This window comes from Cavia porcellus, unplaced genomic scaffold (genome assembly GCF_034190915.1).
Source record: "Cavia porcellus strain 051 isolate PalLab524CR breed Dunkin Hartley unplaced genomic scaffold, mCavPor4.1 scaffold_5, whole genome shotgun sequence".
Taxonomy (NCBI): Eukaryota; Metazoa; Chordata; class Mammalia; order Rodentia; family Caviidae; genus Cavia; species Cavia porcellus.
This window is the reverse complement of record NW_026947488.1, coordinates 41,512,834-41,533,882: the sequence shown is the minus strand read 5'-3', so window position 1 is coordinate 41,533,882 and position 21,049 is coordinate 41,512,834.

The window sequence follows — 21,049 nt, the reverse complement described above, 5'->3', positions numbered from 1 at the left end:
GGACTCAAACCGCACAGGAAATACTTCCCAGAATCAATAACTGGGATCACATCTTATTAAAAAGTTTCTGCATATGAAAAGAAATCTCCAGCATAGTGAAAAGAAAACCCACAAACTGAAAAAAAAAAATCTTAGTGAACTCTCCCTCTGGCAAAGGAATTCTGTCTAGAATCAGACCTCCTAAATTTAAAGACCCAATCCAAAACTGAGCATCTGAGATGAATAGACAGTTCTCAGATAAAGAAATACAAATGGCAAGTAAACACATGAAAGAATGCTCATCATCATTAGTCATAGAGAAATGCAAATTAAATTAAAACAGCACTGAGGTCCCATTTTACTTCAGAAACAATGGCCAAGATCAAGAAAACTACCAAAAACAAATGCTGGAGAGGCTGTGGGGAAAAAGGAACTTTTCGGTACTGTTGGTGGAAGTGTAGACTGGTGCAACCACTGTGGAGGTTAGTATGGAGATTCCTCAAAAAGCTGGGATTGGAAGTCCCATTTGTTCCAGGTATTCCACTTCTAGGCATATTCCCAGAAGAACTGAAAACATCATACCACAGTGATATATGTGCACCCATGTTTATAGCAGCATAATTTGTAATAGCCAGATCTTGGAAACAACCTAAGTGTCCATCAACTGAGAAATGGATAAAAAAACTTGTGGCATTTTTATATAATGGATTACTACTTGGCTATAAAGAATGATCACATTGAAATATACATATATAAATAAATGGATGCAACTTGAGACCATACTCATAAGTAAAATAAACTCACATGTATAAATACCTTATAGTCTCCCTAGTGTAAGTAATTGAAAGAGAACGTAAGTTTTTTATAGTAATCATGATTCCCTATTACATTGCTTTGAAGCCTTATAATGTTTTCATTCATTAGTTGGAATGGTTTTATTCTGTTTTGTTTGGTTTTACCATGTGTGATGGTATGAGTAGCTATTTTGAAGAAAATAAGACATATGGCAGCTGGTTTAAAATCATCTTGCTTTGAAGTCCTACCATGCTTTTGTCCTTCTATTTCCATTGGTTCTATCATATTGTGTCTTATTGGATTTCAATATGTGTAATAGTTTAAATAAATTTTATATGGAAGATGAGATAATATAGTAGCCATTGTTCATTTTCTGTTATTTGGCTCTCTATGCCCTATAATACTTTCATTCTCTTGAACGGTTTTATATTATTTTGTCATGTATGATATTATTGTATATGAAGATATACTCATCTGTTTCAAAGACAGACATTATGATAGCTACTGTTAATATCGGGTTGACTTGTGGTAAAGTATTGTGTTGGTTACATAGTTCTGTCCTGATCTTCTTTGTTCTATTCTCTTTTGTCTTAATCTCTTTGAAATAAAATTTAAAGAAACACAGAAAAACCAGCCATTATAAGAATCATTCAAGCATTGTGAACATCAATAGTCCGTTCTAATATTTATTACTAATTTATACTCTAGTCAATATACATTGTCCATTCAACTATTTATCTTATTTATTCATTTTTGGCTAATATAAATAAAGCTGATATGAATACTTATGTACAGGTTTTGTGTGAACACACATTTTTATGACTCCATGTTAGATAGCCATGAAAACAAAATGATTGTTGGGTCAAATGATAGTTTTAACTTTACAAGAAACTGTCAAAACTCTTTGGTAGAGTGGCCACACCATTTCATTTTACTATGCCATTTTGTTGTACTATTTTTCTAACAATGCAGGAGAAACCAAGTGATCTATGTTCCTGTGATTACTGGTGGTTACAATAATCTTTTTCAATTGTAGTCATCCTAATGAGTATGTGATTGTGTCTTATCAGAGCTTTGGCTAATGCCTATTGCTGGTGGACATCTTTTTTAATGTCTTGACCTCTGTAGTGAAATTTTCACATTTTTCCTGTTTTTTAATTTGATTATTCCTTTTCATATTGTTGAGCTTATACGATTCTTATTAAACTCTAAAACCAAATCCTTTGTCACATATGTGACTTATAAATAATTTTTTTCTAGTGGAAGTCTTGACTTTATCCTCTTATCAGGGTAATTTTTGAGTCAAAATTTTTAAATCTGATGAATATCAACCTACTGATTTTTCAAAATAAGTCATGCTTTTGATGACATGTCATGTGTTTTTTAAATAGCTTTAAAAATAGTAATAAGAGGAGGTGTGCTCAAAAATATGATGAATATTTAAATTTTAAAAGATTTGTTGTATTAAAATTCAGATTGCTTTTAATTTCTCTCAAAAATCTTTCCTTCATTTTAAACAGATTTATTTCATTTTTCTTGCCACTTTTGGAAGTACTTACAGGAACTTTAAGTGTGTCTTTAATTGCACTGTCCTGGCTACCTTGATGTCCTGAAATGATTCAAAACTTTAACTTTCCCGGGAATTTTGATTCAGGTTAGAGCTAAACGTCACAGTGCAAGATCCACTGGGTGAAGTGGATGAAGACACACTCACTAATGTTTTTGTTTGAAAGAAATTGCTGTAATTTCTTTGATGCATAATATTGAGACAACCACAAAAAAACCCTAAGGAAATACGACTTCCAGAACAGATTCAGAAAGTCTTAAGCACAGTAGAATAAGTATGTTTAAAGCGAGGGGAGTACTATGAGGCAATTAATGGAAATGCATGCTTTGCACTAGTATTTTTTAATTTTTAGTTTAAACATTCACTGTTTTGTGACCACACTTCATAGAAAGGTGTTTTATGAAAGGTGAGTGAACATATGGCACTAACTCATGTCTTTATAAGATACAAATGTATGTATTTATGTTATACTGAAAATGACTGAAAATGTCTCTTCAAAGTCTCACATTCTGAGGTGAGGCCTAGTCAGACGGTCGAGGTACCATTGGTGTGACTTGGAAGGGTGTATTTTAGTCTTTGACTACTTCTTTTTCTCTCTGCTTCCTGGTTGCCATGAGTTAAGCAAGTTTTTCTCCTCCAATCCACCCTAACATCTTGTTTCTGCTTTGGAGCCAGACAACCATGGGCTATAAACATGAGCCAAAATAAATCTTTCATCCTTTAAAAGTTATGAAAGTCAGATATTTTGTCCCAGTAACAAAAACTATCTAAGGAAGGTTTTGTGTCAGAGAAAATGAGGTTCTCATACTGTGATCTGACCATGTGGTTCAGATACCTTTGGTGATGGTTCATAGGAGGAGTTGAAAGGTGGAGAAAGTTCTAGAATGTTGTAAGGTAAGCTCACTGAGAGATTCTGACCAGAGATCAGAGACCAAAATGCTGATAGGAATGTGGACTGTAAAGGAGAGGCCCAGGAACTTTCGGCTGGGAACACGGGCTCCACTGGCAGTTATGTTAGAGGTCATCTATGTCATACTCTATTAGAAAATGTATCTTTATTTTTCCAGTATGGAATATCTACTGTGGAAAGCCACCAGTGGTAACAGGAGCCATGTGAGTTACAGTCAGGAAAGTCATAAGGTAAGGCCACACAAACCTCTTGGAGCTCACGTCTCACCACAACTTACCCCAGGTATTGGAAATGAAGTTACCTGTAGCCTAGTACTCCCCTGGTGCTTTTCGGTCTTGCTTTAGTCTGAATTCTTTTTATTCTTCTATTCAGTCCTTTTGGAATAAAAATGTTTATCCCATGCCATTGTATGTTGGAATTGAGTAACATATTCTGAAATTTTTATAGAGATCTACACCTAAGAATTTTCCTCTAGTCTCACAGATTTTGAAATTGGACTTTTCAGGAACTCAGCAATTGGTAAGACCTCTTATAAATGGACTAAATACATTTTGTACAATGAGATAGGTGTAAATTTTGGGGGAAACAGGAGCAAATATTATGGGATAGACCTAAAATGTCCCCTAAAAGTCTTAAATTTGGTGAGGGTCTATTTAGAAAGGGTGGGTCACTGGGAGTGTGTCTTGGAAGAGTATGTTCTGATTCTTGGAATCTATCTTCTTTCATTGCTTCTTGATGACCATAGATTGAGCACCTTTCCCCCCATTATGCCCCTCTATCATCCTGTTTCTACCTTGGAACCAGCTAACCATAGACTAGAACCATGGGTCAAAATTAAGTCCTCATGTAAGTTTTAGACATTGGCTAATTTGTCCGCGTGACAGAGAAATGTCTAATACAATTATATGGATCATATTTGTACATATTTACATATATGTAGACACAAAATAAAGTTCCAAATGAATCATGCACAAATTGAAAAATTCAATTATCAAGGAAATTTAGAGAATTACCAGAGTATTTGTATAATCTTACCTAATAATTTATAAACTTGAAATGGATGATTTTCTGAGAAAATTTAAATTAAGTTCAAACTTGTTAATTTAAACTTTATTTAATTTTAAACTTTAACTATATATAGTAATCATATAAAAATGCAGGAGTTAAACACCTACCACAAAGGAAAACAATGTATGGTGTAATTACTAGTACCGTCAAAGATCAATATAAATAAATAAGTGCATATTTAAAGTTGTATAAAATTTTAATATATGTGTTGCTGAAGTGAGCCTTTGTATAAGATTTTAAAATAAAAAAAAAAGTTCTACTAAGGTAAGATATTGTTATTTCCATAACCTTGCATTGAAATTGCAGATGGAGAAAAAACTTATTTAAATTATAATCAATTAAAGTGCAAAATATAAAAGAAGCTATTAATGACAGCAATCAATTGAGATTACTGCTAAAGATGTGGAAAGTTTAAATTTTTAGAAATGAAGCACATTTATTTTCTAATAAAATCAAAGAATGAAAAAACTAGAAAATTAAAATTATTTCAACATATTTAAAAATACATATGATAAAAATAAAAATCTATCCAAATATACTATAGTTTTAGTAATTCAGTAATTAAATAACGTTTATAAAAATGTAACTTCCACATAGCTAAAATGTATGTTATACCAATGTATATGTTTTTTTTTTATGGCACATAGTAGTAGATAGCATCAAAATTAGTATTAAAATGCTGGGTACTTTTCCATTTAAACTAGGAACAAAAGAAGGAAAATTGCAATCATCACAATTGTTTATAATTGTTCCAAAAGTATAAAAATATAAATAGTAGACATATAAAGAAAATTATTGTTATTTGTTAATTACGTGATTATACATTTGAGAAGTCGTAAGAAAAGCAGCAACAATTAGAATTAGTGAGAGAATTCATTAGTGCCATTAATCACAAATAAATAATCAAATGCAGTTTTCTTATATAGTAATAACAGTTTAAGTTTCATAATAAAGGAAACTAATGTAGTCACAGTAATAATAGTACAAATGCTAGCTAATATTAATACTTTACAAATACAAAATAGAAAAGAACAAATATCAAGATAATTTTATGAGTATTATATAAAACCATAAATGCTGTATAAAGACTTGAAGAACTGAATAAAAGGATATGTGTTATATGGTTAGATATGATATTGGAAATAGGTGGCTTTTTCTAAAACTAATCAAGACATTCAACAATGTATATAAAGAACCGATCTACCTAAGAAAACCAGGAATCATTCTATCTCTCTTCCAAAATACCAATTGACCTGGCACAAGTTACTAGACTCTACTATTTTGAAACTCTAAAATCTGACAGACACATTTTCCTCTCTTTCTCTCTGTCTCTCTGTCTCTCTCTCTCTCTCTCTCTCTCTCTCTCTCTCTCATTGCATTGAGACATTTAAGAAAACTTTGTCTTGTCTCTGGCTGCCTACAATAGTAACAGAACACCTGACTGAATTGTCTTTTTGAGCAGGACTCTTTTTTAGTTCCTTGTATAAAAGCTGCCTGGGAAGCTGCTTTTTGGTCCAGTGGTCTTTAAATAATAAGCAGCTTTTTGGTGTTTCTCAATGGTCCACGAAACAAATCAAAACACACATTCCCAGCTTTTGGATATCAAGTTTCTCATTTTCAGTCCTGACACCGAAAACCTGCACAAGGAATGGAGGTCATTGACCCATGGTTGTTCTTCAGAGGGCTGGGAGATTGGGGGATGGTAGCTGCCATGCAAAATGCTGAAACTTACTTGAATTTACCAGCTTGTCTTCACTTATTTCCATAGCATTGTAATGAAATTGCAGATGGAGAGTGTTCCTTTGGGCACAGCAAGTGTTCAACTTGACGCCAGAGTTTCAAGATTGTTGAGTCTGATAGTTCTTGCTGTTCAATAGATTAAATTAGTGAATTAAAAGTCAAAAATTGGCAGAACATATTCTATTAAAAACATTCAAGTGATGCTGCTTTAAAAAGCTCAATTTAGAACAAAAGAAACATCCAATTAAATATAAAACATCAGAAAGGGAAAAGAATAGAGCTACAATAAATAGAACAGAGAACTCAAATGCAAAAGAATAAAGAAGAGTAAAGGTTGTCTTTTTATAAAGATCAACAAAAGTCATAAATTTTAGGCTACACTCCTGTAATAAAATATGAAAGAAGATTCAAATTATTAAAATCAGGAATTAAGTTGAGAGCATTATTACCACTGTATAGAATTTAGAAAGATCATAAATCAATATTATGAAGGACTATATAACCAATGAATTAAGTACCATGAAATGGGCAAAATCCTAGAAACATACAAAGTGTCAACAAAAGAAAAAAATTAAGTAAACTGGACTCTTAAAAATTAAAACTTCTGTGTCTTTAAAGACATTATCAACATAGTGATAAGTAAAGTTACAGAATAAAAAGTTTTCATATTATATAGCTGGTGCAGTTTAGTATACATGTTATTTAGAAAAGTTTTATAACACAATCACAAATAAAAAATTAGTTTTTAAAAGCTTAAATAGACCTTTTACCAAGGAAGATACATAAATGGCCACCAAAACATGAAAAATTGTTCACGTTAGTTGGTCATTCAGGGATCACACATGAAAATCATTGAATGATAATGAATACTCACTAGAACACCAGTCATAATAATTGAGCAGAAAATAGCAAGTGGTGGTAGGAGTGTGGGGGCTTGAGAATTCATATACATTGTTGGTGGGACTGTACCAAGCTCCAAATTGTGATGACAAGTTTGATGGTTTCAGGCTGCAACTAGAATGAGCTTTGAAAATATTCTGCTGAATAGTGTGTCAAGCCAGATACAAAAATGTCATGTACTGTCGGATTCATTTTAAATGAAACACTCAGGCTGGGCAAAGAGAGCAGAGCACAGAAGGCAGCTTCTATTGTTACAGGATAGTTTGTTTAGAAATGGCTCTCCAATCAAAAGTACAATGACGGCGCCAAAAAGTTTATCTGAAAAGTGCAGGGAAAATGGATGTGGAAAAAACCAGCTCTGCAGAAAAGACTTGGGTCGAACACAGAGAATAAAAGCAAAAATAAAATACAGGTCGCATTTAAGAAAGGTGGCAGGAGTTGGGTGCAAACACACACTGCGATGGCCACTGTTCTCCTGTCTGTTGCCTTCGTGTCTGGTGAGAGTTCTCAAGCCTTTCCACACGTGGGGTTCTTGCAGAGTCCTGGGATCTTGTAATTGACAGGTCCTGCTCATTCTGCTCCTCCCCTCTGCTAAGTTTTGCTATGCTCTGTCTCCTATATCACTATGAGCCCCAGGATCTTGGTGCAAGGTCTAAAAATAAGGAGAATGGAGCCCAGATTCAAAGCAGCATTATGAATCATTGGGTGTTGAGATCATTGGTATGTTGTAGTTTTGTATTTTTTTCCTCCATTTGTAAGTGATGTAATTAAATTAATAGTGAGACCTCACAGACTCTAATTTCAGTTTGAACTAATGCCCAAACAGGGCCCCAGAGACCCAGGATTCAATGACCTTGAACTTTAATATTATCTTTGAGGAGTACACATTTAATTAAGGTGAACCCCACCATGTACCTTAAAGCTGTTGATTTCTTTCCTGTGTAACAAATCTGTAAAACAATCCTATAAAGGATGCCTTTTTAAAAAATATTAAAAGTAAGCAGACAGAGGCCAAAAGAATGCAGAACAGTAAGACAAGAGCCATGCCAGACTAGAACATATAGGAAGCACTTCGGCCTCTGGGCTCTGCTAAAATGTGATCCTCTCTAAACGCAAGGGGCTGTTGATTCTACATGCATAAAATCCCTACATTTTCCTGCTCACTTTCAAAATGCACCCCCTCCAAAGTGCACACAGCATCCATTTTAAAAACAGAGCAGACTCATGAGGCTTTCCTTTAAAAATCTTGAAACAACCTGCCTAAATGTACACACAGATTCCCAGTAAAAGGTTGTAACTGTACCCCATTCAGACCCCATCTCTTGTTCCAAGGGCAGCTGCAGGAAGCAGTCTCTGTATTCATCCATCACTGTCCTCCGCTGAGCTCCTCTGAAGAGAAAACACCCACTCTTCTCGTGAGCACACTTATGGTGCTCTTAGTCACACAAGAAAGGTCCTTGCTTCGTTCCTGAATGTGAGAAAGAATTTCTTCCAACTTGGGTTGTTTGCCAGATACACACATGGATGCTCAGCTCAGCCGCAAATTCCAGCTTGGCAGCACTTCACGAACTGCAAAGATAAAGCCGGGCACAGCCACAGTTACTCAGGCGTCCTGTGAACAAAGTGTGAATACAGCCGTTAAGAATAACTGTATCGGTTGTGCTCAAAACAGTAGGACACATGCCATTGCTCTTGAGGACTCCTGCTCCCTAGTAAGATGGCCTTTGCTTTCTGAGTGGTGACGCTTAAAGAACACTTCAAGGGGGCTGGGGCAGAGGAGGATGGGCCAAAGGCCGACAGATGTCAGCCAAAAGAGCGGTCATGTATGTTTGTTGTTTAAAAAGTGCTCACTCTCCCCATAAATGGGAAGACAAAGACCAACTCTGCTCCACTGAGATTCCACAGAGCATCTCAAGGGAGCTTGAATTAGAAAAACTGCTTTTAAACTTTCACGGAGGAAAACTTTGAAGAAAAATGAAATATTTTATTTTTTCTGATAGGGGATCTAAAGCTCATGGGTCACAATTTTCTTTCTTTTTTCTTCCTTTTCTCCTGCCTTTTGTCTTTCTTTTTTTCTTTCTGTTACTTTCTTCTTCTTTCGCTTCATTTCCAGGGGATTAACCCACACCTTGGTATTGAGCTACACCCCTAGACCTTGTTACCTTTTATATGAGATAAGGTCACTAAATTTCCCAACCTGTAGTCAAACTTGAAATTTTCCTGTCACAGCATCCCAGAATTCTGAGATTACAGATGGATCCCTGCATTCCAGTTCACCATTGTTTTTTTGATGCTGGCCGTTTTGTTGACACTTGCCTTCTTGTCTTTGTCAAGGATCTTATGAGTTGGGGGTTGTATATAAATCAAGCCAATTCCTACTCCAGGACCACTTCAAAAGTTGTTCTTCTTGACTGAAATTCTTATCTGTCAGTTCCATTTCTGCTGGGCTACTTTTCTGACCTCCTTCATGGTTTTGAACAAACTCCACCCACTCCCTTTTTAATTCTTCCCCTGTGCTGGTACTCAGTTTCCCTGCACAGTGCCTGGCTGTGTATGGCCTTCTTATTGGCACTTATCACTGTGCCAATGAAATAAGGTACTGTGTTTGTTCCTCACAGTCTATTCCCCACCCCCAGCAGCATGTAAGCTCTTTAAAGACCAGCTCTCTGTTCATGTTGTTTCCTGGCCACTCTGCGAAGTTCCTAGGACTCATCCTGTGCTACCTGTGTCATGCCTTCCTCAGGGACATCCACGTCCAGGGGCTGGTGGGGGCAAACGTGCAAAGGCCAGCTTCCAAACAGTTCTGAGAAGCATCTGAGTTTCACAACTGCATGTGTGTGGGCTCAGGCCTTTCCTGCATCTGTGCATGGGTCAGTTCCCTCTTCCCAGGCCTATTTCCTCCACCTTCAGTTGTAAATCCAAAGAATACTTTCCAGAAAATCTCTGCCCCACTAACCTCCATCTCAGAGTTTATTTCTCAAGAATCCCAACACAGAACATCCCCTGATGGACCCCTAAAATGAGTGTTCAGGAGGTGGATACTGGCCTGTAATTACTGGATTCGTGAGTGAATGTAACACATCAGCTTGTCTTCTGCTGAAACCTTAATGTTGAAAACTAACAAAGTGAACATGATGACACATACATCCCTACAAATCAAATAGGATTTTATGGCGTAGCATTTCTCATCTATTCACCCAGTGACATCAAGAAATAACTACTATGTGTCCATGGAGGATGCATCAGTGAATTAAAGGGCAAAGTCCTTTAACTATTTGTCTTGAGTTTTCATGGTGAAATCAGAAAATATGCAAACAACAAAAGATACTTAATATAAATGCCATGTAGAAAACTAAAGTAGAGTAAAAAGACAAAAGAGTTGTACTGGGTGAGAATTATACTCAAAATCAGAACTCAAGTATATCTTTCTGATGAGATAAGATCAGGTAAGGCAAATAAAGTCACAAAGCCTGCCCTTCATGCTTGTAATCTCAGCACTGTGGAGGCCAAGGCAGAATGGTAGTATGTCTGAGTTCACCCTTGGCAACATAAGGGCTTACCAATACCTTGTCTCAAAATAAACAAGTGCTGGGAATGTAGCCCAGTGTGAAGGCTCTGGATTCAATCCTTAGCACCACAGCAAAAATGAAGAACAGGGAGAAGGAGAAGGAAGGAGAAGGGGCAGGAAAACACAAAGAGGAGAAGGAGAAAGAAAAGGAAGACAGAAGGATGGGAACAGGGAGGGTGGAAGTGGGGTGAGCTACACGTATGAGATGTCAGGGTTAAAAAAATGGTAATAATGAGAAACATCATGTGCAAAGGCCCTGGAGCAGATATGTGCTTGGTTTTGAGAGAAAGCAAGGAGACTGGATGGAGTGAGCAGAGTGGAGTATGCCCCAGGACTTGTGTGCGTTTCAGGGATTACTCAGTGCCCAGATCAGGTAGGACACTGAAGTATCTTTAATGATACTCTTTCCCGCGGCCATAATAGCCTCAGCAGTCAGTGCGACCAGGAGGTGCCCATGGGGAAGAAGTATTTTAGATGCCATCCTCCACCATTCAAACCAGTGCTCAGCCCTTCTCCACTGTGTTCTAGGTCTTGGCAGTGCCAGCTTCTGTGGATGTCATCAGTAGCTTTCTCCCAGCTTCTGAGAGGGTTCAGTGCATTGGATCCATCAAATCACAAGTCATTAAACAGTGGAGGGGAGGGTAACTGTGCTATTTATTCCCAGCCACACTGTCCTTTCTCCACCCAAGGCTGTGGCTCTGGTCAGGTGGTCCTCTCCAGGTCACATAATTACAATTGCTAACCTGCGGAGGTTAAATGACTTATCAAGTTTGCACAGCTAGCAAATGACAGAGATAAGAATGAACTCACATCCTCTCATTCCATATCATAAAATTTTTATATGAAACATCACCCCACGTGCATGCTTTCTTCTTTTATGGTCTGAGACAGAGTAGGAAGTAATAAAAGACATGATGGTTCATTGAGCATCATATTAAGCAGCTTAGATGCAGCATTTGACTTGGTTCTCAAACAGCCTCCCAGAACAGCGTGATGGTTTGTGTGTTAAAAACGAGGATGTTACCACACAGATCCTGCGTCTACCTGGTCACATCAGCACCTCCTGGGAGCTTGTTAAAAATGAAGAATCTGGAGTCTCAGCCTATCAAACCGAGATGAGAATAGCTTTGTTTTGTATTTGTTGTTCTTCCTCTTGCTGTTGTTTGCATCACAAGCAATCAATTCATGTTCTCTGTATAAACACATGCTATGATTTAGTAGGTCTGCTAACATTCTGTTAGCCAAAGCAGGTTGCATGACTGCACTCAACACCAATGCCTGCATACATTGTCTGTTCACAGAGTAAAGGATAGGAGGAAGAGTAGTTCCTGAATGGTTAACCAAGCTTCCAGCGGGCTCACTAATGATTCATGGCCACTGTGTTTTACCAACCACTATCTTTGAACAATGTGTCCAAAGTCTTTGCAATCATTTTCTAGGATATTTTAGCAAATTTCACTGATTGTCAAAAGACTATTTAAAATATGCAAGGCTGTCTCTGGAAACAAAATATGTCAAACACAATTTTCTAGGTCTTCTATCCAAGGCAGGCCTTAGAAGTTCTTATAAAATGATACCTCAGAAAGCTGGCTGGATAGATACCCATTAACCCATCTCTGTCCCTGTTCCAGGAGAAGATTAAAGGCTCTTGGGCCACAGATTGGTGATTCTGTATTAAATCAGTCTTTTGCTTCGCACCCTTTCTTTGTGTAAGACATGCTAACTTTGTGAAAATACTCTGGGCTATTAGCTTACCCCGAATCAGGAAATGCAGTATTACCAGTGCAATGGAAGTCCCGTCTTAGCTTCTTCTGCCAGCACTGTATTCTGAAAGATGTCATTCTCCAGGCTTCAGTTAACCTAGGAGCTTTGCTTGTTTCTGTCCTTTCAGTAAATTGAATCATAGAGTATATGCTCACCTACTGCTTCTTTCACAAAGCAGTATGTGAGATCTAACTCTATATTTTCATATAGATGTAGATGATTAGTTTCTATGCTGTGTAGCATTTTGATATTTACAAAGTCAATATTGATATGGTCAATCAGCAACCTTATAGCTTTTAGCTATTAGAAATAATTCTGTGAACCTTCTACAATGTACCTTTTGCTAAACTTGTGTACATTTCTGGTGAGTAAGCACTTATGAGTAGAATCATTAGGTTACAGCATTTATATGTATTCAACTTCAGCTAGTTACTTTCTGCTTCCAGTTAAAGAGTTCATTTTTAAATTTGGTGGGAGGGTGATATGGACTTAGTCATAGGTGTATGCGACTGCCCTTCACTTATAACTTTGTGATTTTCCACTCAAAATTTATTAAACCCACTTCTCTCTGAGACTAAGCTACTCACTGGTTAGGACATTTGGAAGCTGCACCATCTTCCGCACCCTGAATCTGGCTATGCAGCATTGTCACTCGGGCGTAGGTAAGAAAAGGGGTTCCTGCCACCAACACTGTCATGCACAGGGAAGGCATCTGAATACCTCGTTGCTCAATATTCTTCCGGAGATGCCTGAAGCTTGGAAAATTGCCTTATTCTTAGGCACCAAAGGACTGTTAGAGAAGGCCAGGTATTGTTGAAGGTGTATGCCAATAAGATACGTGCTCTAGCAGGGAACATATGGCATTGCTTTGGTCCTGATGGGTGCATGCCTGCCTCTCTGGGGGGAGGCAGAATATTTGGATTTTAGTATTTGAAGGACAAGAGAACTTCTGGGGATAACAGGCAGAAAGAAACAGAAAAATATATTGCTACTTCTATCTAAAAGCCACACATCATCTTTGTGTGTGTACACACATGCACACGTGTACGTGATACTGAGGATTAAACCCAGGACCTTCATTCACATTGAGCTGTATCCCTTGCCTTTTTTAAAATTTTGAGGCAGGGTTTTCTTAATTCACTAAATTATTCAGGCTGAATTTAATCTTGAAATGTTCCTGCCTCATCCATTTAGAGGCTGGGACTGTAGGTGTGCGGCACCACACCTGGCCCCTCTCATTCTTTATAGCTCCAAGATAAAGTAAGACCTGAGTTGAATGGTATAAAACATCTTTTTTTTGCTTAGTCTGCTTATAAGGCACAATTGGCCATTACCAATAGTGTTAGCCAAGAGCCTCCAGATTACTCAGAACAAATTGAGATGGGGATACCCCTGAAGGGCATAGGTATTTGAAGCAACCCAGGGAAAGGAAAGATGGACTACCCAAAGGAGACTTCAACGCAGCATCTTGGTTAATAGCAGGCTGAGATTCCATGTTCCTTCCAGGTGTCTGTTTTTGTCCTTAGGTACGTACAGAATACAGTCAGAAAGTTTCCTTCATAGACTTGTGCAGAGGAAATATGGAAAATACATAGGGAACAGGATATAGATATAATGTACATTATGAAGCAAACCTATTCATAGGAATGCAAGAAAGTGAATGATTTTAACCTTACAAATTATATTAACAGATCTGGCAAATTTAGTATTGAAACAGCCCACTGGCACAATACAGAGTATAATATATGCTTAAAATGTGTTTAAGTAAATACTTATGCTTTTTCACGTATCGTTTCATCTTAATGGCAAATGGACGCTCTAGAGTAGTAATTGTGGACCTAGAAATAATCAGCTGAATATCTCAGTGGAAAATTGAGGCAAGTTAAGGAAACATGTTTACAAAGTTGTTAGCAGGCATAAGAGGAACAAGGAAGGGGTTGTGGAGGCCATGGGGTGAGCAAGAGTGAGGGGCTCTTTATCAATCTTGGGTGAAAGGGAAGAAGGGAGGAAACAACCAGCGCCAGAAGTTGTAGCAGCAGGTGGGGAATCTCAGGGAACTTGTAGCAGCCCTGCAGCGGGGAGGGGTCTCTGCTTTCCCAGGCCTGAACCCCCAGTTGTATGTATCTTCCATTAGTTGTATCCACCAAAAGGCAAGGGTAGACACCTGTGGACCTGGTCAATGAGGATAAAAGTCCCTTAGAACCCAAATGTGGGAGGACAGAGGGACATGACACAGAGGTCTATACTTCTCAAGAAATGAAGCAAAGCTCTTTTTCAGATCATGCGCATCTGAAAAAAAGATCATGTTCTTGTTTTCAAAAGCGCATACTTAATTACTGTTATTATTTAATGTTCCTTATATACTTCTGGCACGTTAAGCATTCATTAATTAGAGTCTAAATCTGAAATCACCTATTCCCAGGTATCAAAATCAGCAGTTTTTTTTTTTTTTCTTCTTCTTCATCTGCCTTTTTCTTGCTGAAACATTTTTTTTTTTAAACAAACGTTACAGGGTTATGCAAAAACTTTGAAAAAAATAACAGCTTCAAAAGGTGAACACAAAGTTTATTGAAGCATCTATAATTATATTAGAATTTTGCAGTGAAACTTTATCTGCTGGCTCAAACCTATATTTAGGTGCTAAAATATCTTGTTTTATCCTGTTCAGTCACCTCAGCTATTGACATAGGAATCCATGCAACTATTTATCTTCTTGCTCAATAGAAAAGATTGCTTACCATAGCAACTCCTGCATTAGCGTTCTGCCTCCTGGTTCCAGAATACCTTCCTAAGGAGGAGCTCCAATGTGCAAAGCTAACTCCATCTTTTAAGTAAAATTTTAAGAGAGAAGGCTATTGTGTTAAAATTCATAACAAAGAAGACAAGGTAGATACTACAAATTGTCTGAAGCTCTTTTGTAATTACTTAATTTGCATATCTTTCTAATTCTGGACATTCGGTTGCTGTTACAGTTTTATAAATCAAGATGAACTGGGGATAAAAAATATTGTGTACAACCTACACCTAGCACAAGACTCACTGCTCTCTATGGGGAGCTTCAACTTAGGTTGGCTTCCGCTAAGAATTATCTTTCTTCTATCAGAGAAAGAAAAATTCCTGGTTCTGCCACTCAACTGCTCTAACTGAAAAATATTTGGTCTAATTTTCAAGTGTATTTCCCTACGTCGATCAAGTGTCTGAAACATTAGTGATTGTTTTTACCACATGCTGTGAATGAGGTAGCATTTTAATTAGGGAAGGAAAATCAAATTGACTTGTGTTCAAAAATGAAAGTCAAAGCTTTTGTGACTGAATTCAGAGATGGCAACCAGAAAGTTAGAATTCCTGTCTCAATGATTGGATCATCTGAATTTTTTTAGTGCCAACAATTAAAAGAGGTTAGTTTTGAGGTGCTTCCTAATAGTGCTTGTAGATAGTAACACTGAAATTGCTGGTGATTTTGATGTCATTTAATGCTGTTTCAAGTGGAGGAAAATTTTTACTCAAAGGGGTAACAATGACTGAATAGAAAATAAAAGGGATTCAGTTACCTTAGAGGACCTGGTGGATAAGAGGGATCAAAGAAGGTGAACAAGATGTTGTATCTAGGAAAGTGTGTTGAGGAAAGCAGATCTGAAGAATGGGACTGAACTTCGTGTCCAGGAAGAAGTGCTATCTTCTATATGCTTTATGTCCCAAATCTACTTGGATGCCAGAGGATGAACTGAGAGCTTGAGGGAAAGTATCATTATCCTGAATACTTCTTCCCCAGAGAGGTCATGGCCTTTGACTTCAAATTAGTCTTCTTTCCACTAGCCTTGGTCAAAATTGACTGTCTAGGTTCTTAAAAGACATTTTGTTATTTTCATGAAGATTTAGCCTACCAATAAATGGTCTCATTTTCCAAAATGACCTTGACACTGGTGAGTACTGTCCATAAGAGAATCAAAAAGGTGCATCCAGCTGGACACCGTGGAATGAGAAATCAAGGAACCAAATGGATTTAGCCATGTCTTTGGCTGTTATTGGAAGTTTTTGCCATAAGATGATAGATCAACTAATGGATGATTTTTGTATTCTGCTATCATTGTTATAAAGTTCTTCCTTAGCATCTTCTTTAATGGTACTGAAACTTCAGTGAACATCAGTATCATCTAGAGAACTGATAATCTGGAGGATTCAGTAGCTTCATTCACATTGGTTTAATACTGGTTGGAATCAGAGAATCTACCTTTCTACCAAGCTCCTGAATGATGCTATTCTGTTGGCCTACAGTTATAGTTTGAATAGCATTGAGACTTTTTAAGCCTCCTAAGAGTCTGTTTTATAGTTGTCTCCTTAGGCTGATGTTCATCAAATGTGAGAATTGTTTTAAACCACTGCTTATCAGTCTTAGTTAATACTGGGCCACCACAGAAGTTGCTCTAAGATTGCTGATGACTAAGTCTGGCTTGATCTTTTCCTACAATACTGTAGTGGCAAACATCTAGCAATGGGGCTGTTTAGAGTTCTCCAGGGGCACAACTAAGCTTGAGAAACATTTTTTAGACTGTAACTTCATTAATTGGTTCTAAGTCTGGACTATCTGCAATTGATACTTTTCAGTATGCTCCAAAGGTAGGGCAGGAAATGGATAAAATTCTAGTACCTGAAAGGAAAAAAGCTTTGCCAGCCTTGGATTACACCAACCCTAAATTACCATTCATGCTGTAGGGAGTGTAATAATGGACTCAAATTCAGAAGATCTAAGAGTGAGTCAGAAGAGGTAGAAATTTGGCAAGAGGGCAGGTTCTATATATCTGTGGAAGTGGAACCCATTTAGTTAACTCTGAAGTGCCAAATGTGCTACTTAAAATGCTCTGATAGACCATTCAACTTCACAGCTGTCTGTAGTTTTAAGGCCAAATTCTCATTCCCTAATGTTAGGAAACAGAAGTAGAAGTACTAACCAAAACCACAAGTACTACTGAGATTCTAATTAAGCCCCAAAGACTCTAAGAACCCCATCCAGTATACCCACATGCATTATTCTTGGCCAGCTGGTATGAACAGTTTTCCCTTGACTTTCCCCACACTTGACCCAGATCTCTGAGTCTGGATATGAGTCACATAAAAGGTATGCCAAAATTTTAAATTTCAGATTCTAAAACAAACCTATGTCTTCTAAAGCAGACTCATGGCCTTTTAATATCTCTCCAAGATCTTCAGTTCTTTTTTCTGTTTTTATTATAGTTCCTTACAGGACTATGTTAAAAAATAAAATAAACTAGATTCCTTCTATGTGGGACATTCAGCTTCAATTTTAGACATAAAAATGTGGATATTATGCCAAGTCAGAGCATCCTATGGAGAACTAAAAACACAGGATCCTCATCCTGATTTTATTCCTTATTATATGATGTTGCGAAAATTTTGTTGTTTGTTTTATCTTTTCTGGGGTTTATTTTCTTTTTATGTCAAATTAAAATGCCTTCTTATGTTCCCTTTTGACTTTTATAGTTTGAAAGGATCTAGGTAAGACACAGGAAGCTGCAGACTCCCATGTGATTGCAGTCAACTGCAGATCTATTGTGTTCTTTTCAAACTTTCAACTGCGACACTAAAGTGGGTCGTTTCTCTGCAATGACACAGTGCATTCTCCTCCCTCCTTTCTTTCCTGCTGTGTAATGGCTGTTGTTTTTCACTGATATGATTTATGAGACTGGAAAAAGCAAGCTGTATTTTCCAACTCATGCCTCTTAGGATGATAGAAAATAAACTATTTTTTCTATGATCTGCTTCCAAATCACCCTCACCAGCTGTGAGTATCCCTTTACAGAGAGTTATCAGTTGAAGCTTTTTCCCACAGTTGGTTTGTACTTCGCTGTCCTTTTGAAATAAGTTTCCATTTAGGTAATGGGTCTGGGAAAATGCAGTCTATCCCAAGGCTCACCTGTTTAGTTTCCCCTTGATTGGGACAGAAAGAGAAAGGGTGTTTGTAATTTGTTGGTGAACTGAAAAATACTCTAAAGACCTTTGTTTGCTCCTCCTAAATTGTCAATGTAGTGTTATCTTTTAAACTGCCCAGAGTGTAGTATAAATTATTGTTATCCTTAGACAAAATCTATTTTTTAGCTAGTGACAATTAATATAGAGGTATGTTTGAATACTAGCTACGAGAAATTCTCAATTTAAACCCTAACTTGAGTGATATTGAACAACTCAAGGAACTTCTGTGCTGTCTGAGGTTTGTAGATGGTTTTTTTACATTCCAAGACTCACTCAAACAATTAGCAGTGATGATAACAAGAATGTAAGTATGAATATGAGCTTGACTTTCTTCCATTGTGTTTATAACTGCATGGTTTTATGAGACCTCAGAGAATTTAGTTTTTCACTGGGGAATGTAGGCCCTTATGATAAGATATAGCTTACTGGCAAGAAGGGCAGGAATAAGCTGCCCGGCTTCCTTCTGAGAAAGTCTGTTCAAGATTTTCCCAACACTCTCCCGATACTGAAATATCAGCAACAAAGTCAAAAGCATAACTTCTTTGTCCCGAATGTGTGGTGCATTTTCACTTTGATGAAATGGAAAGTGATGAACTAGGCCAGCCTAGCTTCTGTTTTGCACCAGTAACAGAAAAGCACAGGAGAGAGTTTTATTTACAGTGAACATCAACACATTCCTGTGAAGTGTCAAAAATAAAAGTTTTTCCTTGAATATAAACTTATTGCAGTGTTTTTTTTAAAAAATCTGTCCTTATTCACTGAGCAATATATTTTTAAAAATGCTCAGAGTTCTTGTTGACATGAAATATCATAACAACCCTACTAAAATTCAAGTTCACATAAATTTTTGTGTGGCACCAAATTAATAGCAAAAACAATTTATTTGGAGTCAGAATCGTTGAGTTAAAGTGGATGTTAGAACAGTCACTTCAACTCTGAGCCTTAGCTTCTTTTCAGTTTACATATTAACTGAGATTCTTACCAGTCTGGTAATTTCTTGATCAAATTTCCAGTGATATTTTTGTTTTCTCATGTTTACTTACAAATCCAAAATTGTGCTCACTGCTCTGATCCACATATGTTATTTTTCACATTTTGTCTTTTTCATAACTTTGCTGTTTCCTTTAGCAAAGGCCAACATACGGTTTCCTATCTAAGATTTGGACTTTAGAGCCAACAAAAGCTCTGATGTCCAAAAGAGGGCTGGAAAAAAGTGTGGACAGATGGGCGAAAGTAACACACAGCTGTCTGCTCCTTCTGTTTGTGCCTTGGTCAGCTGGTCTTATCAGGGAGCTATACTCTTGAGAGAGGACCAGGGATAATTGTTTTTTTAGAATCACTTTTAGATAACTAAACATTGGTACTTTGGGAAATGAAGTGTCTTGCCATGCTTGGGCCATCTCAGCTCCTACAGCCTTCTGAGGCCAATCTGTGTCTCTGCCCAATTCCACATTCAGTGACACCCTAGCAGGGGCTTGAAACTGGCCATAAAACAAGTATTTATATCACAGCAAATACTACAAATTAAGATTCTTAATACAGCCTGTTGTTAGATACTTATGAGCACGTAAACATGTGTGAGGACTGAATGAAATCTAAGTGCATGTCTACATTTTGTAAAAAATTACAATAAAGGCACATTGCCATTAATTCTCCTCAGAATATGCTTCCTTGCCTCAAACTTGCTGATCCCATCATTCTTGCCACTTTTCTGAAGCGGTTCTGCGGTGTTCTTTCATGAGTGTGTTTAGGACCTGTGACCAAAAGCATGGTGGATGCTGCTGCTGAGTACCATCCAACCAGAGGCAGCCTTGTGACATCACCGCAGGGGTCCTCATTCATGATACGCACTGGACCCGGTACCGTGTGGCTTTTGACTCAAAATGACCATAAAAGAAAAGTGTTCTGAATTTGTTCAAGATATTGAGGCATGCATATGCGTACAGTAGCTCAACTAAATACTTCTAGGAAAAAGGACTTGGAGTAGTGCTTCATAAAGAGGAAAAATGATGTGATAAGTGGGTTTAAAGCATGGGAATGTATTTTGAATGGGATTCATGGCAATATGACTTTGACTGTAGCAAATTTTAAGGCAAACATCGTATTTTGCTCTCACACCTCTCTCTCACACACATACAAACATCACATGTATTCAAAATTTATAAAACATTTTTGGCAAGACAAAAATGTGATTGAAACGTTCCTTTCCCAAATTGTATTTTAATGATTTATCCTCATTGTAAGATATCCATGCAGTTAATTTTAAAATGTGTAAAATATATCAGAATCTCTTTTTAATGCAATTTTTAATTATTTTCTTCTTCTTTGTTTTATGGAAAAAAGGTAAAACAAAATTTCACATAATTATTAGAGAGTAGCAATAGTTAATACATTACATGTTGTCATCTTTAAAGTAGTTGCTCAGAGTACAAGATATGGGTATAAAAATTTCTCCAATCGATATTAGCACCAACTTTCTTTCTTAGTGAACTAAGAGACACTAATAGTATAACTGACTTGCATTTTTTTCTTTTTCCCTGCTGTCCTTTCCCTTTTCAACCATCCTAGTTCCTTTTTATTTATTTTAAAGAGAAAAAATAGAAATAAAAATAAACAGTTTCAAAACAGGCTAATAGGAGAGTAACAATAATTAATACATTGTATATTGTTATCTTCATAGTGATTACTCAGTTTTAGTATATTGCTATCGAAGCAAACACTATAGTAGTTACTCAGAGTACAAGATATAAGGCTGAAATATTGTCCAAAT